This window comes from Ciconia boyciana, chromosome 6 (assembly GCF_034638445.1).
Source record: "Ciconia boyciana chromosome 6, ASM3463844v1, whole genome shotgun sequence".
Lineage (NCBI taxonomy): Eukaryota > Metazoa > Chordata > Aves > Ciconiiformes > Ciconiidae > Ciconia > Ciconia boyciana.
Window position 1 is genome coordinate 66,783,048 of NC_132939.1, and position 19,014 is coordinate 66,802,061.

At 41.3% G+C, this 19,014-nt stretch overlaps 1 long non-coding RNA gene across 1 annotated transcript; it reads left to right on the forward strand.

Moving 5' to 3' along the window:
* The first annotated feature begins 1,656 nt into the window (after positions 1-1,656).
* On the forward strand, positions 1,657-18,775 carry LOC140653743 (uncharacterized). The gene is made up of 6 exons (XR_012043207.1): positions 1,657-1,855; positions 3,987-4,183; positions 9,500-9,573; positions 11,403-13,919; positions 16,327-16,433; positions 17,988-18,775. It is a non-coding gene; the product is annotated as an uncharacterized lncRNA (long non-coding RNA).
* The last annotated feature ends 239 nt before the right edge of the window (positions 18,776-19,014 follow it).

Sequence of the window (19,014 nt, forward strand, 5' to 3'; positions counted from 1 at the left end):
GTACAGCAGCTTGGGTCCTGTGTCCCCACAGCATCTTGTGCTCTCCCGGAGAGAGGCATATTGCTGGGTTGCAGCTGAGCACTCACCTTTTCCTGGTCCTCTAACTCAGCTGGCGAGATGTCACGTGTTGGGAGAGGAAAGTCCTGAGAGGTCTGGTCTGTTACTAGGAAATAAGGTCCAAGTGGCGAGTGCCTGTGGAATAAGTGTTTGCCATCCACACCGAGGTGCTTCACTGAATTTTACTTCACTGAATTTTACTTCACTGAATTTTACTTCACTGAATTTTACTTCACTGAATTTTACTTCACTGAAAGGGTTGTCCAGCATTGGAACAGGCTGCCCAGGGAAGGGGTTGAGTCCCCATCCCTGGAGGTATTTAAAAGCCATTTGGCTGAGGTGCTTAGGGACATGATGTAGTGGTGGGCTTGGCAGTGTTTGGTTTACGGTTGGACTTGATGATCTTAAAGGTCTTTTTCAACCTATATGATTCTGTGAGTCTGTGATTCTGCGCTGGGGTAACAACAGGGTGGCCAGAGGAGTAAGGGGACTTGGTCAGAGCATACCTAGCTGCAGTTTTGATGTTTGTTATTAGACCTTGATCCCAGCATGCAGGGTAGAACAACTAGGGTGTATGATTACCCCGGCCCTCTCCTGGTTCAAGAGGAGAGTGTGTTTGGGCCACAGTCCAGCGCTTCTGTTTTGTGCCTTGTCTCCACGCTGCTGGTAACAGACTTTCTCTTCTGCCCCTTTTCTCTTCTACTGGTCCACCAAAAGTTGATCACTTCATGCTTTCCTTTTTCTGCTTTTTGTTTGGACTGTGCCCCCTCCTCTCATTGTCAATCCACTTCCTTCGTCAATCTGCTTCTTGGCTTATTTTTCAGTTTCCATGTGGCTTGTGTCACCTAAGATCTGGTGGCGTAAGCAGTTTGAGTCCTACCACATTCAAAGGGCTCTATCTGCAGATGTATTATTGCACCCTTTCTAACATAAGGTATGTGTTAAGTATTTGAAGAACGTAGTTGGGTCTGAGGGTTGTCTTTGTGCTTGCAGAGCTGGTATGGTCTCCAACCAAATCCTATGGGTGATAATGCTCAGCTAGTAGTTTATTTTAGCTTTAGTATTCTATACAGTTAATGCATTTAATTGAAATGACAAAAATGTCTGGGTAGGAATTTTTAAAACATGAGGCTTGCAGAGGAGGGTCACTTGGAAGCTAATCAATGTGTACTGCAATGTATCTCAGATAGATTTTGGCCATCTTCCTACCCGGTCCTGTTAAATATGACACCATGGTACCATGTTTGATGCTTCAGGCCATTTACCTGTGAAAAATTCAGGGAATACTTTGGTTTATACCAGGATTTGGATGTCTGTCATTTTTTCCAGGCAGTGACTCCATTTTCGATGGGATCTCAGGCTGCATCTGCAGCATATTGCTGTGGTATCATTGTTCAGTAACAGTGCTGCAGCTGGAGGCAAAGCAGGGCAGGGACTTCGAAGCACTTTCAGTAAGTCAGGAGTGGAAAGATCTGAAAGGCATCGGGGTTTGGACTCCTGATTCCACTCAGGAATCCTTGAAAATTAAATCTGTTGAGCTCAATTAAACCCTTTCCTGTTTAATGAATACTCTGGGTACCTGATACACATGCCAGTAAACCTTAATAACATATTCCACAGCTTATGTTTTCTTATTATCTTTGTATTTCAGAGTATCAAGGATCAGCTGAACAACTTTGGGGTAGCATCGCTATTGAGGTTTGAAATCAGAAAGGCCTTTCAAATGGTGCCTGTGAAATCTCTGTCCCTGCAATTACTGTCTCTTCAGTTTAAGATGTGTATCTCTCAAGCAGAATTGGTAGGAAAGAACTTTTGTATTCCTATTTTTATTTGGGCTGGTTTTAGGTATGTGTCTACCTGTAAAGCCACATGTCCTTGTACCGTAGTTGCAATGCAAGGGCATCTTTGAGAGGATGGAAGTGATAACTACAAGTGCCCAGAGCAACTTTTACAGGCTATAATCTCACATATTCAGGAATCTGATCTCTCATAGCCTGGGACATGGCTCGTGCTTATAAGCTTTGGTAATGTGTTGAGAAAGGCAAACTCTGTGATGATGAACTGCTGTTTTCTCCATATGTAGGTCATAGCTTGAACAGGACTTGTCACCGCCCTAAGATTAAATGTTGTTACCATTCTTCTAGGGTAACTCTGTTTTCCGTCTATGTGACAAACATCTGTTTCTTGTAAATTTTAAAAAGTGGTCGTTTGGACAATTGATGTCTTTAAAAGATGTCTTGTTCTGTACATCTCAATGAGATTTAAAAATCAATCAGAGTCTGAAAACTATATACTCTCCACAAACCTAATGAATGCATGTCTCTGCGAAATTGCAGCTTGCATCATATTTTGAATTAATTGACAAACAGTTACATAAAGAGATCATATTAAGGTCTCTGAAGAAGGAAGCTGGGTTAAGAATGAGCTTTCATCTTTAAATCTGCTTTTTCTGACTTTTTAAAAGCTCGATTTGTCAAGATGTAGTTGACTCTTCTGTTTTGTGTATAGATTTTCTATCTTTGTTTTTCTTTTAAACAAAGCATGTGGGGGGGAAGCCAATATAACATCAAAGCATTAAAATACAGAGCTTTAAGGGAAGGAAAAGAGAGATGTTAAGATTAGGTGAATGAGGGAAGGCAAAGGTGTGGAGGAGATATAATCAAGTAAATAAATACATGGCAGTGAACTGCTCTAATGAGACACAAGGCTAATTAAAGGAAAGGAACAGATTTAATTATTCTTAGATATTTTACAAGGAATGAGAATGAGGCTAGCTGAAATCTCAGTCCTGCTGCAACTCCAAATTCTTGGGGGTTTTTTCTTTCCCCCCCCCCCCCCCCCCCCCTAATCTTCCCCTGTGAAGGCACTGAAAACCTCCCTGAGGTCTGGGCTCACGAATCATGTGCTATTTTCCTTCTGGTGATGCTGTTTCAAGAGGCAGGGTGTGTATTGTTTTTGTGGCCCTGCTTTCCACTTGATGTTTAGGGAACCATATCTGAAACCTGGGTTTCAAACGATTTGCAGCCTCTGTTCCATCACAAGAGCAGAGCCCTGAGTCTTGCATTTATTCCTGGATGAGCCCTATTTTAGGACTCAAATTGTGGGCCATAGAGTCAATTCCTATTAATCCGAGCCTACCTAGAAATGAAGTGTATGTCCCTGACCCATCCCTGCTATCCTGTGGTGGAGGTAGCAGCTTGGACCTAGCCTGCATCTCTTGGGCTATAGACTGGCCTATGTGGATATTGTTCCTTGACTTATCTCAAGAAAGAATGGAGAAAAATAGAAGTGTGAGTTGTTTGGACCATGCTGAATAAAGGTGACAGAGTTACTGTTCTAAGCATGAGCTGCAAAAGACTCATCGGCCAAATTCAGAGGCCTCCAGGTCTCGCCGTCCATTGATAAAGGAACCTAGGCTTGCACCACAAAGCTGTAGGGTCTCTTGGGACCAAGCGCCTGGATGTTAGGCTTTGCAGCCCCTAATTCATCAGTGCCTAAATGCTTCACTGGGTCAAACACATGAGTCTAAAAACCTATGAGTGCTTGATCTGCCTCACCTGAAAAGGAAGCAGTTTGTAAAGATTATATTCTGAAAATCAGGCCCATTCACAGTCAAGGCTGGGGGGTGTGTGTGCTTGCCACACAGAGGCACAGAGACTGAAGCTGCCTCTGTAGAAGTTAAAGGCAAACCTTCTGTTGCCTTCCATGGCCCAGATCATTGTTGACCTGTTCTGTTATCATCAAAGAAGAAAGAACTCTATGACAGGTTCAGCTTTCAGACAAGATGCCTTCCCCCCCCTTCCATTCCCCTCATCCTCCAAAGAAAACTTGTGTGCGCTCGCCTCTTTTGCCGCCTTGGCACTGTATTAGAATACTTGCAGCAAAAGGAAAGAAAGGGAAAATCCTGAAAGCCATGCTTTTCCCTGTAGGTTGGCACCATCGCTTCAGCTTTCATCAGTGGGAGCAGCGTGCCAATCTCACGCCAGCACAAGCAGATGTGACTCTAGAGCTTTGAGTGTCCAATGAAAGAGGCATTACTCGCCGAACTACGCTCTGAAAGCGGCCAAATGCACCAGCCTTAGGATTTTCCATTGAGACATACGGTTTCTCAGAGCTTTGCTTCAAGGTGCCTGGATTTTGGTTTTCTTTGTTTGTTTATTTTCCCTTCCTTTGTGCGCTGACATTATTCCAACGTTCAGCATATGATTTCTGTTTCGTAAGAATGTTATCAGAGCAGGGTAAGTGCATGTGAAGGCTGTTCGCTGCTCTCTGAAAACCACTATATACATAATGCAGGACTGTATATATAGATGGGATGAAATGTATTCCACATGCATTGGGAGCTCACGTGTATTGAAAATTTGTGCAACAGATAAACTGTATTTTAATTTCCACAAAACCAGCCAGTTTTCATGCTATTTGAAATATATAAAGCAGTAAAATACATATGATTCAGTACGCTCCGCTGAATCAGAAAAAGGAGGTGCTTAGTTGGCAAAACCACTTAATCCAGACATCTACAAGGGAAATCATCTAAGTCCAATGATGCTTAGTAGCAATGAGTGCCACTTAATAGGGATTGTAGTTCTGCTTAACTGGGGCACCTCCAGATGATTTAGTAGGCTTAGTGGAACGGGGTGAACAATTTGCAGGCTGTATTCTTCCGAACACATCCCTTTTTCTGATATGCAACAAAAATCACTGAATGGCCTGCAATATTTGGGATGATATTTACTCCTCAATTTTGCGGAGGCTTCCCTATGACTACTCCTTGCATGGCCTGCATGTTGATACAGTAAGAAATCACTGCTTGCTCATCAGCCCGAGCTGACAGTTGGCCACAGTGGATTAGCCAATTTTTTGTAAGACTAGCAGGATCTACTATGATCGTCTGTCCTGACATCTGGCCTATATTAGCCAGAGAATTTCATCCTGAAGTCTCTCCATCAGGCCCATCAGTTTTAGGTTGAAATACAGTTCAGCTTTTGTCGGGGTAGGAGTCACAAAACTGACTTCCTTCTTCAGTGATGCCTTCCTGGTGTTCATGCAATAAACATTAAATTAGAGATGAAATCCCTTCAGACCCAGGAACCTCATACCAGGGTGAGAGAAGAAACAGTTCTTTGGTGGTGAACCATATTGAGAAGCAATGATGTAGCTGATCTGTGGTCTTCAAGACAGGATTAGTTTTGTTTAAAACTTTCTGGAGAGTTTTTTGTCTAACCTGGCTTTAAAAGCTGCATACACCATGATATCCTTTGGCATTATTTCACTAGCTTTCACTAATATCACTACATTGCCTAAGGGCTCCAATGGCATTGGATGTCCTGCTCCACAAAGCAAAAGGTAAATATATGGCAAGAACCTATTTCCTGAATAACTTAGGATCTGGAAAGACTGAACAGACAACCAAAAGCAGGTGGTATTATCCCCATTCTACATACAGAAAGCTGCATCTTGGAGGGATTAAACAAGGTCTTAAAAACTCAGAAGCAGGATTGGGACTTGAACTCTTGTGACTTTGCAGCCTAGTCCTGTCTTAACTGCAAGACTAGCTTCCTCCTGAGATAAGGAATGCTCACGGTAAGATTAGATTCAGAGACTGGAAAGCAAGTTGAATGCTTTGCTGTATGCCAAGATGTTCTTGTGAATTTTTAATCCTTGTCTGTGTGGACATGTGTGTAAGGCAATAACCTGAGGAAGGCTGTCCTACATTTTGGAAACTATTGTAGTTTTGCAGCTCTTGGAATGAGTCTCAAGTGAGAAATCTGTTCTGTTGCACATTCCCTATCATGTTCCCTCTAGATAAAGCTTTAAACCTGTCAACTTAGTGGCTGTTATTCCAGGAATTTATCCTTGGAACCAACTGACAATATCCCTAATATTTGGCTAGAAAGGAGTCTCTTCTGGGAAAGACTAAGATGGTGCAAGCTGATCACAAATTGATAGTCATCTGTTTCCTTGTTATACAAATTCAGTGCTCTCTGTTTTTTCTACCAGAAAAAAAAAAAAAATCAACCTTTAGCTAGTCCCTTACAAAATAACTGAATCTTTTAGAAGCTTGAAGATAAAGGTTTCTTTTCTCTTTTACCTGGTTCATACCTCTTGGTTTCTTCTTATAACTACCAGTGTGAGTTTAATTCCAGAAAACTAAAACTATGTTAACTTGTTTTAAAAAATACATAAAAATGGAGTTGTACTGCTGTGGTTCCCTACTCCATGGAACCTCCCTGGAGGGTAGACTGGGATATCAATTCTGTGGAAAGTAGGACTTTTAGGGAGATTCTAGAGATTGGATTCAGCAGAAGAGATGAACATACCTTAATTTTAAGTATACAAATGGCTTCAGCTGTAGTGGCAATATTCATGTACTCTTAACAGTGCTTCCAGTGCAGAGGTGCTCATAAATGTCTAAGTTTCTGCTTTGCTGTCACCAACCGTGTGAACACGTGCAGTCCCTCTCAGTGCAAAGTCAAACAGTGGAGTTAACGTCACCAGCTGAGCAGCTGAGGAGCATCCTGAGAAGCTGTTCCTTCAGCCTGAGCTCCTACTGCACCACCAATGGAAGGAGTTCGCATCCTCTTCCCTCACAGCTCCCCAAAAGGGCTGGTTCTTCTCTTACCCTGCGCTTCCTGAAGGTCTTCAACCATCAAACTATAGGTGCATTGAGGGTTAACTGTGCAGATGATTACTGAGCTAGGGATCAGGCTCAGACCCAAGCTTAACTAACTGTGTAGGCACACTGTGGGTCACTGGGAAGCTTTTGAAAATCTCACCTTAAAGGTCCAACACAACTGCCATTGAACTCCGAGTACTGACTTCAGTGGAAACTGGGCTGGACCCTTAGCAAGGAATTCTATGCATGCCCAATAGATTTTACAGTGTTTGTTTGAAAATCACTTTTAAACAGGCATAATGTGCTGAAACACCACGTCTGTGTGTTTGGAATAATTAAGTGAGAGCAAATGGAGAGCCTTCCTTTCTCCTAAGGAAAGGCAGGACAGGGGAGAAAAGCTTCAGTTAAAACTAATTCATGTTTTTCCTATGAATTTGGTCTAGATCCACATCGTATAATATTTCCTTCTGTCCTTTTGTTCATCTCAGGTTTGAAACATTTCTTAAAGTCTGTCCAGTAGGAGGTGAAGTCCATATTCCTAGAGAAGGATTTTTACTTTGATTGGTCTTAAGGTATCTGCTGCTGAAATAGAAGGAAAAGTCAGATTTTGTGCATTGCAGTCTGTAAATTCTTGCTCCATAATCAGCTGCCTTCACAGCTGGCACATACCAAATGGCTGTCTGATGTTTCTGTGATTTTTACTTTTCCCCTTGGGACAAGTCAGGAGCTGGACCTGGCTATCAGATCCTTTAAAATTGTGTCCGATTGTGAAATCTGGGGGACTTTCAAAATTTAAGAGCTGGTGTGTTGGAAGTCAGCTACAAACTCTTTTTTTTTTTTTTTTTTTTAATAGTGGTATGGGTCTTAAGATGGGTTATGGATATCCTATAAAGTGTAATTCATCGCTTGTATTTGACCCTTACCTACCTGTAGCATCAGACAGAGGGCCCATATCTAGCAGTACCTTCTGTGCATGCTTGTTTGTCCATTCCTTTTCAAGTCTGTAACTTGCTCATTCTGAGCTGGTAAGTGTTTGCTTGTATATATCTGCATGTATCGGGTGTAAATTCACTCAGAGCTTAGAAATTATTAACCAGCTGTTATTAGTAAGTGGGACAGTGCGTGTTCCTACGCTGTGTGGCTGCTGTCTGCTGCTCTGTGTCCCCCTTTCATATTTAGAACAGGGCTGTACCTACGCATCCAGGTAATACCCAAATGCAGTAGCACTGCTGGTAAAGAACTGCAAAAGAACCTGTTTGCTGATGAATTTACGTTAAAAAAGGAACAGAATTTTCCATTGACTGTATTAAGCTATTAACTATGGTGATGTAACCCCCTCTTTTGGAATGATATGAATGATTTTATCTACCACACATTAAGATCTAAGAGAGACAGCAACTGCCCAAGGTTGGACCAGAATAATAAATCAATAATGATTAATAGCACAGAATGATTTTCAAGCGCCGATTGTCTGTTTGGCAGGGAGGAAACCTGAACGGGATGTCAATTCACCAGCAGGACGTGGAGGCCCCTTATGGGACTGTAGCCACTGCATTAGTACTGCCTGTTGAAACAGAGGGAAGGGATCTCGTAGCCTTACACTTTCCTCTATTCCCATCCTTTTCGTGACTGGACCAGTCCAAGCAAAGTTAGTCAACGCCTATGACGATAACATAGTCCAGTTGACGGCAATAGCAAAATTCCTATGGATTTAGAAGGGCAGAAATATTCTGCATCGAATGGACTACTGGTATGATCCCGGTGGTAGATGTAATGCAAGGAAGGGAGGTGTATATGAGTGGCTTGATTCTCATCTGAAAAATGCAGATTTTCTTATCCTTCAGTGGAATTAGACCTGATTTCCACAATTAAGTGAGACATGGGTGCATATGCATGTGCAAGACTACCTACATACGTTTCAGTCCATATGCAATACCAGTGAAAAGGTGTCTTTGTATAACTTCTAGTCCACGTCATATAATGTAATGTGCAATTGGCATTTGGTTTGATAATGAAAACAATGTTTTATGCAATGATGATCCCAATTCCATACTTGACTGCATGGTCATTTAACAAATCTTTCACAAGCAGGAGATCTCTTTAATAAAACTGTCCCTTTTCTCTCCCTTTTGCTGTTGCTTTAATATGCTGATGAGACAAGCTGAGCAGTCAAAACATGTGAACTTTAAATTACTTAGAAGTCAGTGTGTTTGAAAGTCAACTGCTTTATAAGCTGTGCCGACGAAAGGTCTCCCAGTTAGTCCAGAGAAGTTTTTTTGTTTTTTTTTTGCTGTCATTTCTGTCCTGTTAATTTGAGCAGAAACTGTAATTAGATGTAAGTGGTCTTGTTCCCACAGAAATGAATGGCAGCATCTGGAGAGAGACAACCGTTCCAAATGCTTTTGGCTACCAGCTCTCTACAAGTCAGCAGTATGGAGCAAGGGCCTGAATCCAGACTTCTGTCGGCCTAATTTTATATCTGTGGAAGCACAACACTAAGTCCAATATTCAAATGCCGTGCCGTGATGGGTGTAGGACAGAGTACATTCCAGACTTTTATGTTGCCTGCTCCTCTTGGGAGGCCAATCCTCACTGCATCTCTAGGTGGGATTGGATGCGTTTCTCTGAATGACCAGGGCTAGGAAAAGGAGGGATGCTGGGGCAAAGGGTTTTTTTTTTCTCCCTTTTCCATTTCTTGACCCAGTTTGACAGTATCTGGGCTCTGCTTCCCCAGACAGGAGCACGGCTGTGTTTGTAAACAGTAATTGAGTTAAAAGATGTTTTGTGTCAGAGCTGAGCTCATTTCTTTATTTGCTTTCTCTGCAGAAGGACTGCTCCTGTACGGAGGTGCGGCTGCCGCCACCGCAAGTGTCTGCCTTGGAGCGCTGGGTCTCCGCAAGGTCATGCGGCTCCTTATCACTGCCAAAATACGTCCTCAATGAGCATTTATCATAATCAGCACCAGAGTGTTGCATTTTTATCAAACTTTCTGTCCCCTAAAGGAGAATCAGACTTGAAGCTGATAGTGCTATTTGGGAGTAAATATTTCCATTCAGCCTTCCCAGTTAATTGAAATGGGATGAATTTCTTTCCTTCAGCTTTTTAAAGTTATCTTTCTTCTTATGTTCAGTAGTAACTTGCAATCTTTCAGAAGCATTTTCATTTCTGGCCAACCACTATGTGCAGCTAACTTTACCTTGTAGTACATGGCATTGCAACATCACTCACTCGATACCACGTGTGACAGCTACACGTGCAGGACAAACGTGAAGGCACCTCTAAGTGCCTTTTATTAAACTTTCCTACCATGCAAAGCCAATTCTCTTGTTTTACCTCACTAACACTGATGATAAGGTAGTCTCCTCTCTGCTTGCTGCTGTTCTCCAAGGCTGTGTCTAGTTTTTTCAAAATATGCAAAGGGAGGGGGAAGGAATTTAGGCTAAAATTTTTTTAGAGCTGCCTTGAAAGATTTACAGGAACAGTTCCCATGAGTCTAATGGGACTTGTGTATCTAAACCCTTTCAAAACTCTCAAATCTCTGACTTCTGCTGTTATGGAGGCATCAATGATGGCCCAATAAATGAGGGGAATTGAGATTTACAGTTGAAGGGTTGTCTGAAACTTACTGTTGTGTATAAAAGAAAATACAGTGTTTCTTCCCCAAAGCCAGGGTGCTTACCCTGAGTGCAGAATGAAAGTCTGAGCATTTACAAGTAAATCTGTTATTCAGTGTGGGAATTAAATTAAATTATTCATCCTTTAAGAAATTTAGGAACATCAGACTCTTCTTTCCTTGATAAATTCAGTAATACGCTGGTAAAGTCACTTCAAACTTGTCATATGGCTACGGTTCAGTGACATCTTTTCTCTGTACATTTGACACTGTTGACTGCGTACATAAAGTTATTATGCAGTCACAAATAGGTGTATTCTGTGGACAGAAATTCGTCCTGTTAGATGTAAACAATAATCTTTCTATCACAAAATAATATTTTTACTGCTGGCTTTGCAGACACTAGAAATCTTTGTTAGATGTTAAAAGTTGCCTTCTCTTCTCTCTGTCAAGGACATGCTGGTAGTTCTCTGTAAAAATTCATGGACCTCTGAATTTTTTTGGAAATGCTTAGTTTTATTTCTTTGTCTTCTGGTTGTCCACTAGGATGAGTGCCTGTAGCGTGGCCTCCCCAGAGATGCTTAGCTGGCCTTTCTTCAATCACACTCAGCATTTGCATTCTATTGCTACAATCTGGATTTCATTATGCTCACTATATTAGGCTGTTCCTGTGTTTTCCATACTTTCCTATTAGATCTTCTACAGGCACACAGTCTGAACTCAGGATTCATATTAATGCTATATTTTGAAAGGAAGGGTTTTTTGCTTAGTAAACCTCTAGATATAACCATCCATATAAGAACAGGAAGCCCTGCTGTGCTCCAGTTTGGTCTTTTTCTAACATTAGTGATGGTAGTCTGAAGATGCCTGATCTTGACTGGCATTTGCAAGGCCTGCTTAATGATCCATGAGAATCCAAGATCACAAACAGGAGGAAGAGTAGTTAATTATTTTTTTTTTCTTGGTTGTTAGGAGACTAACAGTGCTCTTTTTAAATTATTCCCTTGCACAAGTATTATTGGCATGAGGATGTAAGCTACCTGAATTATTACCTTTGGTTAGTGTGAGCTAAGTAGGCTTATCCAAACTCTGACCCGTCTTTTGCCATTTCTTCAGGCATCATCATGTTCTGGTGGAGGCTGATTGTGAAGGGCAGGAGAAGACTTCCAGTGATGATGATGTAAACTATAAGAACAGAGAGATGGTCTAGGTGACTAGACTCTTAATTATTGTTTTAATGTGTGAATTTCCCTGTGCATGGGGTTCCTCTTTATTACTGGGGTAGCAATTTAGTTGGCTGTCTTTATAATAGTGTGCCTGGAAAGGTGGAGAACCGAGGTGAGGCATGTCGGGGATCCCTCGTGCAGTTGCCGTGGAGGACAGCAGCTGTAGAGCCCTGGCCATTCGTGCTGTCAGAGCAGATGCACGGCCAGAGGCCAGGGATGTGGGAATCCAGGTGTTTCTGCTGCAGGGGAGCTTTGCCAGATGCCAGTGCAGCCTTGTGCAAGGAAAGCAGGAGGTGGCCTGAAGCCCTCTGACTCCGGGTGCTTGGGCTCCGTTGTATCATGGCATCCCACCTGCTAGGCAGATGGGGGAGAGGAGGAGTGCGGAGAGCACCTAAACCGTCGTCACCAAGAGCCTCTGAGGCTTCGCAAGGGAAGTGATCTGAAATTACTTCTGCAAACAAACAAACTCGCCTCTGTTAAGGAATTTCCTGGGATGCCACGGGTAACATCTCTAGCAGCTATTAGCGTTGTATGATGTATTGCTTCGCTTTCAGCCCTATGTCTAGACCAAATATTAATGACTTGAGAGAAATACAGTTCGCAGTGACTTTGTCTATGGTGCTATAAAACCTGCCCAGTTCAGGATGGCTCTTAGTCCTGTTTGACTGTCCCCTCATGTTGTGAATGTGACAGAGCAAGCGTAGAGGGGGCAGAAGGCCAGGAGGCAGAAATATCTCCAGTCATTCTCAGCTGTGGACTGTACTCCATACAAAGTCTTCGCCTTAGTATGTAGTAGAGGTGGGTAGTAGCTAAGGTGCTGCTGATAACTGAAGAGACCTCCTGGGTCATAGAGTTAAGTCACCTCCTGACCCACGCAGCGATGTGCTAGAGTGCCATTCGTAAACAGATCAAGGTCCATTTTAATCCTAGCTGGGGTTTGTTTTCTTGGGTGGAGGGGGAGAGCTGTCCCACTCATCCACTTAGCCAGGCAACTCCATACCCTCTCTGATCTTACGCTCTGAAGCCTTCCTCTAATTTCCAGTCTAACTAAGATCAAGACTCTCTTATGTTCAAGTGCATTACTGTCCTTTAGCTTCAGTAGTTTCTCCCTCTGGGCATTAAATCTACAGTTTTATGTACAGCAGACCCATCTCCTCCCAGCCTTGTTTTGCTAAGGCTGAAGAATTATTGTTTATGTGCCATCTTGCCCCATCAATCCCTGTGACAAAGCACGATCCCACTTCTCAAAGAGTTATTGGATATCTGAAGCTGCTTTAATAAGAAGTCACTTAGCTTTTCTCTCCACCAGCTCTTGCATTATTCCCTGAACAAAGCCACTTTGGTCTGCGGAAAGTCTAGAATTCGGCTCAATGTCAGAGTGACATCCAGTGGAAGAGCGGTAGAGCATCTCTATAGCACACCCACCTGGCAAAATCTCGCTTGTCATTGCTTTAAATTTATTTTATTCTTGCTCCACTGAGCAGGGCAAAAACTTGCCAAAGTCAACATGTGATGAATGAAATGGCTTTTGTTGTGAGACCTGTCAATACACTTCAGCTTCCTTACAATAAAAGGGTGACTCCTTTGACGTCTGGGACTTGCACCTGTCCTCCTTCTGAAAGCAATACATTCTCGATATGCTGAAATGCCAGTCTTAGGAAATCAACAGAGTTAATCTATTGGGAACACTAAGGTCTCAGGGCCAGCTGTTCAGCTTTTCTTAGTATCATAGCTCCATTGATCTAAAGCAGCTCTGATGATACACACTGGCTGGTCATACCAGATAAAATCCCTTTTTTAGTTATTTTGTGCAAGGAGAATAGTGGTTAAGGCTGATCTGGGAACAGAACAAAATGGATTATCATAATAAGTAATAACTGGGAAAGGGGAGGTCCCTATAGTTTGGCCATTTAATGTTTAACTTTAAGTGGGAAGGGGTGGGGGGAAGCAAGAGATGCTCTGGGCTTTTTCTGCCCATATTAAGTAGGTGGTGGGCAAAATGAACCTTTATTTCCCACTTCCATGTGGTTCCCACATGGCCTCTTTTCCCATGAGCCACCAGCATCGGTGTCCAGGACTCAGTCCCCTTCCCTTCCCCTTCTCGCAGGCGTTGGTCACCGGGATATCTCATTCAATGGGTTGTAATTAGTCCTGATGGTGGGCAGACAGTAGTTGCTGCTTCGGTCTCACGGCAAGCAGATGGAGAAATGTCAGTTATTGACCCATTTATTGTGATGAGTTTTTATCATCTCTTTAATTCTCCAAAGAAGATGTTTAGCTTGTGGATTCTGGAGAACTTGTGGGATGCTGGGAGAACCTTTGACCGGGAAGATTTTCCTCATCTCTTCCAAAAGTCTTACAGGCAAACAAGAGCTTAATTCACTTGAAGAAGCACCAAGTGTTTAAGGTAATTTGAAATCCTTTATCTGTCAGTATTCTTGACAGCAATCAAGCACAATAGAAAATAAATAAATAAATAAAAATCCCGTAGCCATGGAAGCACACTTTAGATCAGATTTCTATTTGCATGCTTCATACATTTACATAAAACATATTTCATGTACCAAGTTAAATAATGCACAATACTTAAACTATTCTTACTTTTTATCCTTTGGTTATTGTAATTACAAGTAATTTTGTGAAGGATTTTCTATTTTTAAGAAATCACACTTTTGTACTTGATCCAGCTAACAGGATTTTCTTACATTACTTCATAAAGAGACCATCTTTAAACTTCTAATGTTATTTCTTATTCATTAGTACATATGCCTGTAGGGTATGTTCATAAATGGGTTAAAGTTACAAAGTTATGCTTATAAAAGCTCATGGTAATTTGGAGTATCAGGAGGATTTATTAATTTTGAAATCTTAAAAGAGCAAAAGCTAAAATGAGATTGGATTAAGTATATTCTTGCATGCAGTTATTCTAAACACCCTTAAGGACCGCAGACTAACTTACAGAGGACATTATGCAAATATGAATATATCTCTAAGTGCCTCATAGGCTTGCTGATGTAATATTTTACATGGTTAGTTAAGTACATCAAGTAAAAGGTTTGACCTTGATATACTGTAAAAGGTACTTATCCCACAACACCCAATTGTTTTCAGTGCCATTGTGAAATATATCACTCAAACGTGCAAACAATTTTGTGCATAAATCTCATTAAATGTAGCTCCAGCAGCCACACAGCTGTCCACAATAGCCAGTCTCTTTAGAAGACCAAAGAACTGCTTTATAATTTATCTTTATCGGAATGCTGTTTATATTTATCGGCAGTACCAGGCTGTACTTATGTAGTGAGATGACAATTTCTTATGAGCACAAATAGAGTTTCTAGGCTTTATTATTGGCACCTGTTCCTGTTACACAGTTCCATTTTTTTTGAGGACATATATAAGGTGGAAGACTACAATGCCCTGAAGTCAAACAATGTTTTGGGGAAGGAAAACAAGTTCCAGTTTTGATCGCAGCTCGGAATTTCTGCAAATTCTTGGATTTACTTTCCTCTTTGATTATGCAGCAATAAGCTTGACTATAGGGACTTCAATGTTACATTTCCCTGTATCTTCACTCCTCCTGCCCCCACGCCTTCCATATATATATATATGTGTGTGTGTATTTTTATATATATATGTTTTCCATTGAGGTGGTAATGAAACAGAATAGAAAAATGGATTGCTAAATATTGTGTGTTATCTTTTCTGTACGTGTCTCTGAAGGGAAGATTGGCTGATGTGGCACCTGCAGGTTACTTTAGGGTAAATCCTTGTTTGTTCTGTTTAGCATTTTTGTGGTTATCACTAACTGAACTGGAGGGACTCTGTAGATGGATGGGGTAAGTGTGGGTTCCTTATACTAATCAGATGGAAAAACCAGATATTCAGTCCTGCACACCAAGACATCAGCCCCCTTCTAAAGTCTGTATCATATCAAGCAGTTCCTGTGGGGTTCAAGCAGTAAAGAGTATAATCTCTCTCAAGTCCCTCCAAAGTGACCAAAATGCTCCAAAAATATTTATGACACATTATGCTGGACTGTAAATACCCAATTGGGATTGCCTTTCTCGTGTGGTGGTTTGACAGTGATCAAATAGTTGAGGGTATAACAAAAAAAGAATTAAATAATGCAGTTTCATTGGGATGATGTATATGGTGTGGGATCTCTCACCCCAAGTAGTGTTTTTTCATTAGGTCTGTCTTAGGAAAAATGATGAATTAGCTGTGAAGCACAACTGAGAATATGTCATTAGCATTTGCCAGCTACTTGGGAAAACTTAACCTGCTGGATGTGTCCCAGACTGAAATATTATCCCACCAAAAACAACAACAAAAAAAGAGAATACAGCCTTGTATGTGTAAGAGCTATTTCTGTGACTGCCTGCCGTGTTGTGGTTTGCTGAGTGGAAGAAGCCAATGGTTTTCATAACAGATGAATGGCTCTTAGCTCTTCTGTATAGTAGGATGTTACTTCCGAAACTGAGGTTGTATTTTGTGGTGAAACGTTAGCTCTCAGATCCATTTGGTTTGAGGCTCTCCTATTTTGAAGGTTATGTCCCCTAAAAGGAGAAGAGTTTGGAGGCAAGATGAGGTTTGAGAAATTATGTTCCTCTCTGAGTGTTATTTGTAAGGAAGCCTGTAAGGGATATGTATCATCGAATGTATTGCTCTTATTTGGCTGGCATTTGAAATGAACCCATTTCCATGCCGCAAAGACACATCCAAGAGTGCATGTCAGTATGTCCTGTAGGGAATAAATGGAATAGAATAGCCACGTATAAATACTCTTTTCCTTGTCTTTCTCCCTCTTTCAGAGCAATATTTCCACATAATTCTGGATATCCATTTCTTCTGTTGGCTATGTCTAACCAGAGTAAGCCTGCTTGCTAAAGGATAACAAAAGAAACCACGTTTTGGGAAGGTTACTGATTTCTTTTGCTTTCACTTGGAAAATATAATTACTACAAAGGCTTGTTTTACTAAACACAGAAGTTACCACTGGGATCTGTGAGGACGCGGTGCTTCTGAAGAGAAGCTTCCATCTCTGCAGGAGTGGGCCTTAATAAGGAAGGGGACTGATCTTTAACGGTGTCTGGTACTTGAAGTAATATGCCACACACATTGTAATTTAGGATCTGATCCACAGAAGTGTGGTATTTGGATAAGCGGTTGGTTGCCTCGTGAATTTACAAACACAATTAAACAGATTAGGTTAGGTTGCTAACTCACTGGAAATATTTGTTGGTTCCTTTTGGCATTTGTCTGCAACTTTGGTCTCTGAGAAACCTGCCTGAATGTGTCTTAATTCTGCATGGTGTTTGAAAGAATTTATTTTCTTAAGATGAGTTAATTAAGTAGGTTCTTAGCTATGCATTTTTTTTAATCCCAGTGTACTGCTGTGTATAAGCACACTACGTTTACCCTTTTTATCTACTAAAACCTCATAAACAACAAAAAAGAGTCATTATTAATACATTCATAATGCACACACATACACAAAACCTGTATAGAAGCATAGGCAGCGCAGTATGTAGGCACATAAAGCAGCAAGTGGTATTCCTCCATCCAGATCCGACTCATTTTAAATTCAGATAGGGGGAAAAAATATCACTGCAAAGATAACTTTTCATGCTACTGAAGATAGCTTTTCTTTTTCTTTTCTTTTTTTTCTCACAGCACCAAGTGTGTGCACTCCTGAGCCGTAAGAATCAAACCGAAGCAAAATACTGATCTCTTAACACGAGAATAAGTACAATGCAGTTCTTTAGGGTCCTACAGATTTGTACTAAGGGTTTCCATGTACATTCACTTTTCTCACTTTCAAGATGACTGGAGAGGGAAAGATCTTTGTTTTGAACTGTAGTAGAAAACTGCAGGGTGAAAGAATGAGATTCCTCTACCTATGCCAGAGAGCAACACAGCTTAATATACAGGGACCTGGGTGGAAAGCCAAGAGAGCTGGGGTAGATTAACCCCAGACATACACAGCTGAGTGAGTGAGCATATGTGTCTATATGTTGACCAGACATATACAGCTGTGCTAGGCACCCTGTGGTTCTGGTGGGAAGCAACGATGCTTTAGGGTACAGCTCAGTTAACAAGCTTTTGATAGCTACTTTAAGAAAAAGTGAATTTCACCCTACACTCCACCGATTTTATTGACTGGATCTCCAGAGGCTTTAGAGAGAACCTAGGGTGATTAGATTAGATGTAGCCATGTATATATAGGCAGATGGAGCATATCCCTGGAATCTAATGCTTGAAACATATCCCTGGAATCTGGTGCTGGGTGTATCACTAACTTATTTTTGTAACCTTATTGTTCCTCCCATCCTCTGTTTATCTTGCATGTTGTAACTTTGAATTAGGGTTCACCCCTGGCACTATATGAAATATAACACGACACGATGCTGATTCCGACTGGGCTTTCTTGGTGTTGCTGAAATGCAAATAATATTTTTGTTTTCTTTTTCAGGAAGTGTAGCAAATATTTTGCACAAACTAGAAGAACAACAGCAGGTTTCCTAGAAGTGGAGGCCTAGTATCTGGGACATGTATAAACTGCTAAAGTCCAAAAACCAAAGCAAAGCAAGAACCACCCACCCCCCAAAAACCACCACTGTTCAGGAGAGCCAAATCTACAGCCACTTTTATTCACCTGACCCTTCCACTCGTAATACGTTGGCAACGCCTTGATGATGTGACATTGTTGCTCTGCTTTCTTGTCCTGTTGTTGGGACGCTTATGTGCGTGGGCGTACGGGAACTTGCTTATCCTTCTTGCTGATATCGACTTGCATCCTATCATCAGAAGGTTAACGGATAAAGGAGCTGGCTGGCTTTCAGCCTTATTCAAATTATCATGGTACTGTAAAACAGTGCAGCTGCATTGACTTGCACCTGCTGAGACTCAGCGCTCCAGAATCTTTATGGAACAATTACTGGGAATATATTAATAGCAGATGATTAAGTATTGTGGAAGGAAGGGGTCTGTAACACTAGTATATCAGCTCATGGTTGTGCTTCCAAGGAAATCAATGATAAATCTTTCTGATAACTGGGATTTGGGGGTGGGGGGTGCCAGTGATGATAACAGAAAATTGGAAAAAATGCTTTTGGTCATATAATTTTTTTTTTTTTTTGAAAAATTTCAATATTCCAACAAGTAGAAAAAAAATAAATCTCTTTAGGTAGAATTAAAGGTCTTTGAGCCCTAGCCAACATATCTCATTGGGGTTTGAAGGATTTCATTACTTTTTTTTAACTCTTACAGTTCAATTTTCTGGAATAAAATGGAAGTATATTTTGAAACGGAAACATTGGTTTAAAACTGAGGGACCAAAATACTTAGTTTAGAAAGTATTTTTCACCAAAATTATTTCTGATAGTTGCATTAAGTTACTATGCAGGTTGGTTGACCACAGTTTGTCTTCCATGAAAGACATGTGTTGTGCACATTCCTTGTCCAGACTTCTCTTCAAAGGCCTTTGCCTCTCCCCCGGA